Here is a 13,146-nt window from a genome sequence, read left to right on the forward strand (position 1 = left end):
TATAACGGATATTATATGGCTGTGCGGGATTAGCCGAGAGGTCTGAGGCGCTGCAGTCACGGACTGTGCGGCTGGTCCCGGCGGAGGTTCGAGTCCTCCATGTGGCATGGGTGTGTATATTTGTCCTTAGGATAATTTAGGCTAAGTAGTGTGTAAGCTTAGGGACTGATGACCATAGCAGTTAAGTCCCATAAGATCTCACACACATTTCAACTTTTGGTATTATATGGCTGCTGAATAATTTCCAGTAATTAAGGAATATGCCAGTGTATTCGAACATGATCGTACTTCTCCTGAATATGAGCTACATGAACTGAAAATGCATCCACAAGTAAAATATCAGAAAAGTGCACAATGCGACACTGTGTAAGCTTCCGCCCATTTGGCAGCTTATTAGACGCTGGTTTGACGTCCTTTTGATAGGAGAGGGCACGTTAAGCTGTGGACAGCTCCAGGTACAACGAGCTGAAAGCTGCTGGAATTTGTGAAGAGGTGGCGAGTTTCTACATGTGTACTCGCACGGCGCCTCAGATAGTCCAGCTGCTTGAAGCGGGTTGCGTTTTGTTCGAGTCGCCTCGCTTGGACCTCCCGGTAAGTGCCATGCATAATAAATAGTGACTGTAAGAATATTCTAAATGTTCCCGACGATCAACATTAAAAGTAGGCGCTCCAAATTCATTGCACATTCGAACTCGCTCATACCACCATCACTGTGTAAATTGGACTACGTTTATAATTTCTGAAATTACGCAAAAACACTTAAAGCACAACCGCGTGCAAATGTGTGCAGCTAATATCAAGATCTAAACGGAAATTAAAATAAATGTATTTTGAAAGCAGATCTGTAACGATCTATGCCCAGCCTTTCGTCCTCACGTATTCAAATACTAGCCCTAAGTTAATATTATTAATGAAATTAATGGTTAATTAAATGGTCAGTCATAAAACGGTCTGTCGTACAAATCTAGTTCCACTTAGAGTAAACGCAAGGGCATGGCACGGGTGCTGCTCAGAGAGACACACGAGTTCGCGTGGCTATATGTGTCGCAAAAATTTTATTTGTATTTTTGTGTCTCCTACGATGTCGACAGATGTATACGTTTTATGCTTGGTGAAATGCCATATATGTTATACACATTTGCAGGATCGAAAAACTCTTAGTTCGAGTATTATTAATATGTATCTCTTGTGTGTCACATTTAAATAATGTGCGAAAATTAAGTATTTGTGAAAAGTTGGTGAGAATTTGCGGGCTACGAGGGTACAGAAGCGGCGGTAAATGTGCAGCCAACAAGCAGTCAATGAGATGCATCTGCGGCATGCTGTACGGGGCCTTAAGTTTCAACTAACTGAAATGACTGCGTGTTTCAGATTTATCCGAATTTACTACTGACTACTATGATAGAAAATCTCCAGTGAGTTTTGGACTCAAATTTTGAACTACAAGTTGGCAGTTTTAGAGTTTTTCGGTTTGGGAATATTCCTCAATACATTGAAACTCGAACTTCGATTTGCTTATATAGTTGCAGAACTCGTACTTTTTCAGCAGCATACTATTACATTTGTGTTCAGTTAAAGCTCGGCGGGACTTTGCGTTTACGTGCCTATTGTGTCAATAAAGGTCAGAGACTCTGCACGTGTTTCAAAGTACTGAAATTTTCTCCAGGCCAGTTTAATTCTGTAAATGTTGTATGATTCTCTTCCACATATGTAAATTTGTAATGCACACAAGAAATTAATTAATCTCGTCCTGGGTATATCAGGAAGTACATAAAACCGCGTTACTGAGTCTGCTTTAAATCAAACAAAAATGTGTTGATTAATTTTGGATTGTGGACTCTCTTCTCAGTAACAGTGTTTTTTCATTCACAACAAGTTCCTATTACTTTAAACTGATCTAAGCATTTGGTTCTAAGAACATCACTCGTCGATGCTTCTCCTCCACTGATCCTCCCCTAATCAATCATAATATTTTCTTAAATTATTAACAATGTTCTTTTATTCGCCAGTTTTCATTAAGGAATTGTGCCGTAACACGGAGATAGTTCGTACTCCCAAAGACTTTAGAAAACCAAGACCTTAGATATCTTACGCAGATGTCCAGCATCCATTTTGAGCTGTTGCAGATTTCATATAATTTCTAAAAATGATAATTAGTTCATGACGGGTAGGAAAAAAGTCATATGTTACAATCTGAAACGCTATTCTTTAGGTAGGAATGAAGCATGCAAGCGGGTCAATGTGTTGCTATTTCTTGCTTCACCACAGTTTTTTTTTCCGTTGAAAAATTCCTGTGTACAATTTTGGTTTTCTCATATCGTTGTGTGCCTACAGACGTTTTCATACTTCCTATGTCCAGTAGTTAAAGGTCGGTATATTACCATGCACATTTACTACCATTTTCATTCCAAGTTGTACTTTAAAAAATCGTGTGATATTTATATTAGGTGAGCTCATCACTAACAGTCGCACTGTTGACGTTGGAAAAGAGCACAGGTAGTCCCAGACTTCAAGAAGGGTCGTCGAGCAGATGCGCAAAACTATAGACCTATATCTCTGACGTCGATCTGTTGTAGAATTTTAGAACATGTTTTTTGCTCGGGTATCATGTCGTTTTTGGAAACCCAGAATCTACTATGTAGGAATCAACATGGATTCCGGAAACAGCGATCGTGTGAGACCCAACTCGCTTTATTTGTTCATGAGACCCAGAAAATATTAGATACAGGCTCCCAGGTAGATGCTATTTTTCTTGACTTCCGGAAGGCGTTCGATACAATTCCGCACTGTCGCCTGATAAACAAAGTAAGAGCCTACGGAATATCAGACCAGCTGTGTGGCTGCATTCAAGAGTTTTTAGCAAACAGAACACAGCATGTTGTTATCAATGGAGAGACGTCTACAGACGTTAAAGTAGCCTCTGCCGTGCCACAGGGGAGTGTTATGGGACCATTGCTTTTCACAATATATATAAGTGACCTAGCAGATAGTGTCGGAAGTTCCATGCGGCTTTTCACGGATGATGCTGTAGTATACAGAGAAGTTGCAGCATTAGAAAATTGTAGCGAAATGCAGGAAGATCTGCAGCGGATAGGCACTTGGTGCAGGGAGTGGCAACTGACCCTTAACATAGACAAATGTAATGTATTGCGAATACGTAGAAAGAAGGATCCTTTATTGTATGATTATATGATAGCGGAACAAACACTGGTAGCAGTTACTTCTGTAAAATATCTGGGAGTATGCGTGCGGAACGATTTGAAGTGGAATGATCATATAAAATTAATTGTTGGTAAGGCGGGCACCAGGTTGAGATTCATTGGGAGAGTCCTTAGAAAATGTAGTCCGTCAACAAAGGAGGTGGCTAACAAAACACTCGTTCGACCTATACTTGAATATTGCTCATCAGTGTGGGATCCGTACCAGATCGGGTTGACGGAGGAGATAGAGAAGATCCAAAGAAGAGCGGCGCGTTTCGTCACAGGGTTATTTGTTAACCGTGATAGCGTTACGGAGATGTTTAGCAAACTCAAGTGGCAGACTCTGCAAGAGAGGCGCTCTGCATCGCGGTGTAGCTTGCTCGCCAGGTTTCGAGAGGGTGCGTTTCTGGATGAGGTATCGAATATATTGCTTCCCCCTACTTATACCTCCCGAGGAGATCACGAATGTAAAATTAGAGAGATTAGAGCGCGCACGGAGGCTTTCAGACAGTCGTTCTTCCCGCGAACCATACGCGACTGGAACAGGAAAGGGAGGTAATGACAGTGGTACGTAAAGTGCCCTCCTCCACACACCGTTGGGTGGCTTGCGGAGTATAAATGTAAATGTAGATGTAGAAAGCAGTGGCGTGCGTCAGTTCGTTTATTGTTCACAGCCGTAATTCAATTCTTTTGTGTTACAAATGGTTCAAATGGCTCTGAGCACTATGGGACTAAACTTCTGAGGTCATTAGTCCCCTAGAACTTAGAACTAGTTAAACTTAACCAACCTAAGGACATCACACACATCCATGTCCGAGGCAGGATTCGAACCTGCGACCGTAGCGGTCTCGCGGTTCCAGACTGCAGCGCCTAGAACCGCGAGGCCACTTCGGCCGGCTTTTGTGTTACAGTTTCGAACTTTCTCAACTATCACGTGAAATGATATTTTATGTGCAGAATTAGTAAGGAATATTTAAATGTCGTCGATGACATATGCAAATGAAATAATTTAACCAACCAAAGGACGCAAGGTTCAAATTATAGTGTTCTCACTGAAACTGAGAACATTTCTGTCGCTAAAACCGTAACATTACACGAAGACGAGAAGACCGTGGACTTTGAGAGATATGCTGTACTGTGTAAGTGCGGAGGCAATAAATCAGGATACACGGATTAGACGTACGCCCAGTGTAAATACCGAGCATTCAGCAGGATTCTGCCGACAGAAATACATCTTTTTTGTTTATAACTGTATACGGGGTGACCTCACACCGGTACGATGTCAAGGGCTGTAAATATTATCTAGTATATATATACAGCACACAATGGTTCAGAAAGCCAGAGCTCTTTCTTAGCACCGAGCGTGGTGGCGCAGTGGTTAGTACACTGGACTCGCATTCGGGAGGGCGACAGTGAAAGCCACGGCCATCCTGATTTAGGTTTTCCGTGATTTCCCTAAAACGCTTCAGGAAAATGCGGTTCCTTTGAAAAGAGCACGGCCTATTTCCTTCCCCATCGTTACCTAATCCGATGGGACCGATGACTTTCGTCCTCTCCCCCAAATCGACCGATCGACCGATCTTTCGTAGTAGGAGCAATTTCCAAGAGAAGCCCTTCGATTACACTTACATCTGAAATTTAGCCTACCAGAGAAGGTGGAAAGAGAATTTTCAGTATGCGAATACCGTCTACAGGAAAGGAAAACGTGGACGTTTTTTTTTATAAGAGGTGGAGCCCCTCCACGCCCACACCGGCATGATGGCCAACACAAAAGGTCTACTGCCATCTCTGCATAACTCACTAAAGTGAGGTGTCGCAGGATGTGGGTACTGCGATGTCTGCGTACGTCTGGTTAGGATTAACCATTAATACGCGCTCATCTGGAGATAGATTGGTCGAAATCTGACGAAGGGTAGCGGTTTGAAGGGCAGAGGAAAAAAAGTGCCAAAGCAAGAGCCAAGGGAAAAAAACCTCTGCGAAAGTTAGGTCGGGCGGCAAGAGCAGTAGTGGTTGTCTTGCTGCCTGCGATAGGTTGTGTAAGGATAGGCTTTGTTAGTAGTGGGTATCATGCATGTCGATACCTTGACGTTGTGCGTTTGTGCTGCTCGGCGGCTGGCGCTGGGTGCTGGTACAGAGTCCTCGTTCAGCGTCCTGCAACCTGCAACAGTTAGGTTTGTTTCCGGTCTTGTGTCCGATAGGTCATATACCGGAGACACAGTGTGAGGGAGTGTTGGCAGATTGTTCGTGCGTCTGTGGGCGAGCTCGTCGGTGTCCCTGCTGTGGCCTGTTGGTTGGCTCTAATAGCAGCTGGTAGTTGCCAGTCAGTGTTGCTGATATGCAGGGGCTTACCGGCGTTTGTCGCTGTTTGCGTATGTTAGTTTACCATAGGTGGTTATGCCCTAGCTAGCAGTGTCTTTGGCCGCTTGTGTTTCCACCTGTGGTTGTGATCGTAGTTTCCCAGAGTGAGGATGAAAGGATTGTTCGAGTGTCTCGAGTTCCTGTATAGTCGTGTGGCGTGTTTCTTGAATACTTCCTTGAGGGTATCAAGGCGGTATTCATGGTGAAGATCCACGGTGCGTGTGTAGCGTGGAGCATTGCTGATGATTCGTAGCACCTTGTTCTGTATGATCTGCAGGCGGCGCAGTCGTGTGGGAGCTGCATATCCCCAGACGGGAGCTGCGTACGTCATCAGAGGTCTAATCAGTGTCATGTATAAGGACCTCGACACCCTCCTATTCAGTGTGCTTGCCCTGTTGAGCATTGGGTAGAGCTGTTTGAGCCTCGCGTGCGCTCGGTTGGCAACGTATTCGATGTGGTCCCCCCATGTAAGTTTCCGGTCCAGCCAGACACCACGGTATCTGACTTTCTCTCGGAAACGTATTGGGCGTGTATGTAGTGTTATCGGTCTACAGTGTTGGTGTTTGCGCAGTAGTTTCGGTCTGCGTGTGAACAGAACTGCTTCGCACTTGTCGACGTTAACTTTAATACGCCATCGCTCCAGCCAAGGCTCAGCTGTTCTGAGTGCTGTCTGTATTCGTGAGTTGATGATCGACGGTTTCCAGTCTTGCGCGAGGATGGCTGTGTCATCCGCGTAGACGGCTAACGTCGTGTTTCGTGTCGCTGGGAAGTCATTAATGTACAGGTTAAACAAGATGGGCCCTAGGATGCTTCCTTGGGGTACTCCAGCTTGGATACCGTGTTGTGTTGATTGTTTATCCTGCACGTTAGTGCTGAAACATCTGTTCGTGAGATATGAGTGTATGAGACGCACGAGTCCGTCCGGGAAACCAGCTTCGCTTAGTTTGCGTATGAGTCCGTTGTGCCAGAGACGATCGAAAGCCTTTTCGATGTCTAGGAACACGGCCCCTGTGGCTTTGTTCATGTTGTAGCCGTGTGTTATATGTTCGACTACGCGGAGGAGTTGTTGTGTTGTCGAGTGGTGATTCCTAAAGCCGAATTGCTCCGGTCTTAGGGTGTCGTTGGCGATGCAATGCCTAGTGATACGTTTTAGTATTACCTTCTCAACAATCTTGCTGAGCGAGCACAGCAGACTGATAGGTCGGTTGTGGGAGGGAGTGTGTAACGCCGGAAATGCATATCCTCCTATTTCCATCTATTGTACTATTATTTTTTTTCCTTGTTTTGTTACCTCAAGATATGACATTTCTGTCTCTTTATATATTGTAATTGTTTTACTGTTTGTATATATATATTTATGCACTCATGTCGATGTATAATTGGTTTGTTTCGTAAATATTATTTGTATTTTTACGCTGGGCCTTGCCTAGGGAAAACTGCTATCGAACGATTACATCGATGGGTCGTGTGAAGAATCAAAGTGTGTAGGATCTTTGGTAGTGTTAACTCTGCCGCGTGGAGCGCGGGCAGAGCAGTCGGAGTCTGGCGGGAGTAGCAAGTGGAGCAGGTGTTGTGTGACGCTCCCGCGAGTTGCCGCGCTTTCGGGGTTTGGCAGCATGTAATTGCGCTCGACTCGCGATGATAGTTTCTGACATGGTGTCGCGGACGGGAAGCATTAGCTGGCGCACATCAAGAGCCCGTTTCGCCTGGTGACCGTGTCGAGAAGAAGGCGCGCCAACATCCAGCTTCTGCAACAGCGACGGCCGACAATGAGTGACTGTCGCCACCTCCTCGACCGACGGCTTCAAACCTTCAATCAACCGACAAGGAAGACTGGACGCACGTAAAGTTTTAGAACTGTATGGCAGACCTCAGCTTTTAATCTTGTTCCATTTGCCTCGCAAAATTACAGCAACTTAGCATCAACCTTTGTTGCTCATTGTCCCAATTGCATTACCAAGCAGGGTCCCTTCCTTTTCCGAAATGAACCCGAGTGTCGTTGAAATTCAAACGCCAGCATTAAAGTAATATTCTATTTCGCTGCTTTAATTTCAAAGTTCAGTTAAAGTCTCAGAGCTGGCTACAATATTCAGATTACACAAGCACGAATTAAGAGTGCGAGCTTTGTTACCGTATTTTAGCTTACATTTCGCTGCTTTAATTTCAAAGTTCAGTTAAAGTCTCAGAGCTGGCTACAATATTCAGATTACACAAGCACGAATTAAGAGTGCGAGCTTTGTTACCGTATTTTAGCTTACCTGTGACTGCAGCTCAGCTTGGTACGTACTAAATTTTACTATTGTTAATTGTTCAGAATCGTTTAATTCAAGTTCAAAGTTAAATCTCTTATTTCTAAATTGCGTAGGTTCAAGTAGTTTTTGAAATGATTGTTGAGGTAGTCCACGACTAACCGTATTTTACTGAATTTCGATGTGCTTCAGAAAGAAAGCTCACTATTAACTTCAGTCACTAAATTAACTTTCGATTTTCCGGTTATTAATTCTTTTGCTAAATTAAGTCAGGGTGTAGCGAAATTTATTACTTCTGACAAACTTTCAGTTTTCACACTACACGTGTCAACCTTCAGTTGCCACGCTTCTAGTGCTAATTATATGTGTAATAACCTTTCTTTTTCAGTTACTATAGTAATTGTCCTTAGGACTGGCGACCGTGATTTCCCCCAAATCTCAAATACCTAATTACCGCTACTTAATTGTTAACGTAACGGCTGCACATTTACCTTCTTTATTAACTTTACCCCTTTTCAAAATTAATTTCCACCAGTTTCATTAGCACATTTCCTTTCATTTAGAAGTAACCCTTTCCTCCCTCTTTACCGACAGGTTAACTTCGGTGACGATTGCTTTTCCAAAACTCCCATTAGGTACACGCGGTTTCATTTTTCACTGTCATTAAGGTCGGTAAGTGAGGGGGGAGGTTACAAGTGGTCTTTCCCTGGCTTCCTGAACATCAGGACCTTGGCCGCCTTCCAAAAGTCAGGGAAGTGTTGGTGTGTCAGGATGGCATTCGTTAGGTGTGTGAGGTATTCTACGGCTTTATCCGTGAACTCCTGGAGGACACGGTTTTGAATGCCATCAGGCCCAGGGGCTTTTCTAGCGTTGGTGTGCTTGATAGCCCATGTGACTTCATTTGTGCTAGCACGTCTTATTTCGTTGCGCGAGGGCTGGGCTACAAGTCGTGTAACCTCCTGGTCCGTTTCAAGTGTGAATGCTGGGTCTGAAGGAACCAGATTCGGCATGAAAGACGCTGCAAGTGTTGTGGCCATAAGCTCTGCCTTCTCCGTCGCGGAGTAGGCTGGGCCGTCTGGTCCTTGTAACGTGGGAATGTAATGTTTCTCCCTGGTGAAGTGTCTGGCCAGCTGCCACACGCCAGGACGTGTGGTATCCAGCCCAGCGAGTTTCTGTCCCCATTGTTCGTTTCTGAATGTTTGAATTTTATTCCGTATTATGCCCTGGAGTCTGTTGACGTGCAGTTTATAGAACGGGCGCCTGGTACGCTGCCAGTATCTTCTGAGGCGGTTCCTCATTGAGATAAGGCCCAGGATTTCCTGGGGCAGGGCCGTCGAGTGTTGTCTTGGTGTTGTAAATGGAATGGCGCCAGTCATTGCGTCTTGGACGGCAGTTGTGAGAGCCTCCACAGCCTCATCAATTTGCTGTGTGTTGTTAACTTCGTGTGTGTCAGGAATGCGACTATCAAGCGTTTCCTTGAACAGTGTCCAATTCGCACGCTTGTAGTTGAGCATCCTGCGTGGTTCGATGTCCTGCAGTGTCTCTTCCATGTGCAGTATTACAGGCATGTGGTCTGAGTCCAGATCGTTTTCAACCGTTAGGTTGAGTGTACATGTAATGCCCTTTATGAGAGCTATGTCTAACACGTCTGGCCTATGTCGGGCCTGTGTAGGCACGAACGTGGGAACGTCCGGTCCAAGTACACTCCTGGAAATGGAAAAAAGAACACATTGACACCGGTGTGTCAGACCCACCATACTTGCTCCGGACACTGCGAGAGGGCTGTACAAGCAATGATCACACGCACGGCACAGCGGACACACCAGGAACCGCGGTGTTGGCCGTCGAATGGCGCTAGCTGCGCAGCATTTGTGCACCGCCGCCGTCAGTGTCAGCAAGTTTGCCGTGGCATACGGAGCTCCATCGCAGTCTTTAACACTGGTAGCATGCCGCGACAGCGTGGACGTGAACCGTATGTGCAGTTGACGGACTTTGAGCGAGGGCGTATAGTGGGCATGCGGGACGCCGGGTGGACGTACCGCCGAATTGCTCAACACGTGGGGCGTGAGGTCTCCACAGTACATCGATGTTGTCGCCAGTGGTCGGCGGAAGGTGCACGTGCCCGTCGACCTGGGACCGGACCGCAGCGACGCACGGATGCACGCCAAGACCGTAGGATCCTACGCAGTGCCGTAGGGGACCGCACCGCCACTTCCCAGCAAATTAGGGACACTGTTGCTCCTGGGGTATCGGCGAGGACCATTCGCAACCGTCTCCATGAAGCTGGGCTACGGTCCCGCACACCGTTAGGCCGTCTTCCGCTCACGCCCCAACATCGTGCAGCCCGCCTCCAGTGGTGTCGCGACAGGCGTGAATGGAGGGACGAATGGAGACGTGTCGTCTTCAGCGATGAGAGTCGCTTCTGCCTTGGTGCCAATGATGGTCGTATGCGTGTTTGGCGCCGTGCAGGTGAGCGCCACAATCAGGACTGCATACGACCGAGGCACACAGGGCCAACACCCGGCATCATGGTGTGGGGAGCGATCTCCTACACTGGCCGTACACCACTGGTGATCGTCGAGGGGACACTGAATAGTGCACGGTACATCCAAACCGTCATCGAACCCATCGTTCTACCATTCCTAGACCGGCAAGGGAACTTGCTGTTCCAACAGGACAATGCACGTCCGCATGTATCCCGTGCCACCCAACGTGCTCTAGAAGGTGTAAGTCAACTACCCTGGCCAGCAAGATCTCCGGATCTGTCCCCCATTGAGCATGTTTGGGACTGGATGAAGCGTCGTCTCACGCGGTCTGCACGTCCAGCACGAACGCTGGTCCAGCTGAGGCGCCAGGTGGAAATGGCATGGCAAGCCGTTCCACAGGACTATATCCAGCATCTCTACGATCGTCTCCATGGGAGAATAGCAGCCTGCATTGCTGCGAAAGGTGGATATACACTGTACTAGTGCCGACATTGTGCATGCTCTGTTGCCTGTGTCTATGTGCCTGTGGTTCTGTCAGTGTGATCATGTGATGTATCTGACCCCAGGAATGTGTCAATAAAGTTTCCCCTTCCTGGGACAATGAATTCACGGTGTTCTTATTTCAATTTCCAGGAGTGTATAATGTAGTTTCGGCCTAGCGCGTGTTCGTACAGTTTCTTGCCGTTGGAGGTTCGTATTCGTGAGTTCCAATCAGGGTGTTTTGCGTTGAGGTCTCCAGCGGCTATTACCCGCGGTGCTATGTTGAGTACTGTGCTGATATCGCGTGTTACTATGTGATTAGGAGGATTGTATAGCGATACCAGTGTGGTGTTGGCTCCGTTGAACTTGACCCTGACGGCATTAGCCTCTAGTCTTTCAAGTGCTGGGAGTTCGATGTTCGTGTGGTCTATGTCTCTGTGTATGTTGATTGCCGTGCCGCGTCCCCTCCTGCCATCCGCTCGGTCGGTACGATAGACGCAATAACCTGGGAAGTTTAGTTGTTTGCGAGGCGTAAGCAGTGTTTCGTTCACAAGAGCGATTCGGATACCCTTTCGCTCCATGAACGCGGCCATCTCGGCTTTTTTGCTTGCGATCCCGTTGGCATTCCAAAACAGGATCTGTGTGATTGTGTTTAAGTCTGCGTTTCGGGGCTGGTGTGGTGTATTATCCATGTAGTAGTGTGAAAAGCGGTGTGATAGTGGCTTGGAAGCTAGTCCAGTTGAGCGTACCCGACATGAACTGCATGAAGAGTTGTGAGACACACCCCATAATCTTCGAGACTATTTCGGTGGTCGTGCGTCCGGGGAATAATGTTTCCATTATTCTCTGGAATGTTATCGTAATGTTGGTCATGTCGGCCTGCGAGTTATTGGTCGTGTTAGCGGCCGCTCGTTCCAGTGTTGGCGTTTGGTGAGGGCTGGCCTGCGAGTCGGTTGTTCGTGTGGCAGTTGTGGTCGCCTGTGTATTCTCTGTGGTGAGTGGGTGTGTAATGTGAGTTGTTGAGTTGGTGTCCGGGATGTGTTCGTGGGTGTTGGTGTTCTGTTGCCTGTGTGGTTGTTGTGGTGTGGTCGTGTTCCTCGTGCTTCGGCTGTTTCTCCTTCTCCTCCTCCTCTGGCGCTGTGGTTGTCCCTGTGTAGGTGCGTTTTCTGTAGCCTGTGGTGGGCTGCAGTTCGCGATCTCAGGGGGTAGGGTGTTGTTGTTGCTTGTTTCGTGTGGTGTGCCCGGTGCGGGTGTGGTGTCAGGCGTTGTGCTTGTCTGTTGTGTGTCTGTTGCTGGGGGTGCTTGCTGAGCGTGTTTTGAGCTCTGGGGCTCCTCTGACCGTCCCGCGCTGCTGGGGCTGCCAGCGACCACTCCAGCGAAGGATATTCCACTTCTTACTGGGCGCGGGGGCGGTTTTGGAACTGTGATGGCGGTAGGTTTCGCATGTTTCGCGATTTTGCGCCTCAGAGCTGCTTTGCAAGCAATGCACCCTCTGTAGTTTGCCGGATGGGCAGCACCACGGTTGGCGCACTTGCGAGGTGCTGTATGGGGGAGTTTGCAGCGTTGGGTTGTGTGACCGCCAGCGCAAAATCGGCAGCGGGGTGCGAGACCGCATCTGATACCCGCGTGCGCATAGCGCTGGCAGTTGTGGCATTGTTGGGGGGTGCGCGGCGTGTTGTAAATTTCTACATTTACGACCATGTGAAGAAATAGCTTCAACTTCAGCAGGTCGCGGGATTTGGCCGTGTCGGCCAACTCCACCATGTAGTTGTGAGACGGTCTCGCTGTGCCGAACTCTGACATTCGGTTTACCCGAATGCACTCCCACCCGAGAGCAGAGAGTTCATTGTGTAATGTGTCGGTCGGGGTTCGTGAGTCTATCCCCTTTATCACGTACTGCTGAGTTTTTTCCATGACTGTCCTGTACGTGAAGTGTTCTACCTTCCTTTTTTTGAGAAAGTCCAGTAGATTCGTGTTGTCTGCTTTGTTCGCCACGTACAGTGCGGCGTGTTCCCCGGTGAGCTTGGAGTAGTATGTTGTGGGGCTGTGCTGATTGTTAAATTCCTTGTTTAGGAGACTTAGGTCTCCGTAGTTGTGGATGATGACCGGTGGGAAGCCAGTCGCGGTGTTGTTTGTGTTCTGCGTAGCTGCTTGTATATTTGTGGTTGCTGCAGTCGCAGGGTTGTTTGTGTTGGTCCCTGTGTTGTTATTGTTGTTTGTACGTGATGTAGATGGTGTTGGCAGCAGCGCTCGGCCGTTGCCTCGTGAGTTTGTGGGCTCACTTGTTTGTGTAGTTGGCTGCTGTTTGCGCCTTGGGCCGACCTGCTGCCACGGCCCGTCTTCATCTGTGTTTGTTGTGTCCTCTGTCGGATC

Source organism: Schistocerca serialis, chromosome 2, assembly GCF_023864345.2.
Source record: "Schistocerca serialis cubense isolate TAMUIC-IGC-003099 chromosome 2, iqSchSeri2.2, whole genome shotgun sequence".
Taxonomy (NCBI): Eukaryota; Metazoa; Arthropoda; class Insecta; order Orthoptera; family Acrididae; genus Schistocerca; species Schistocerca serialis.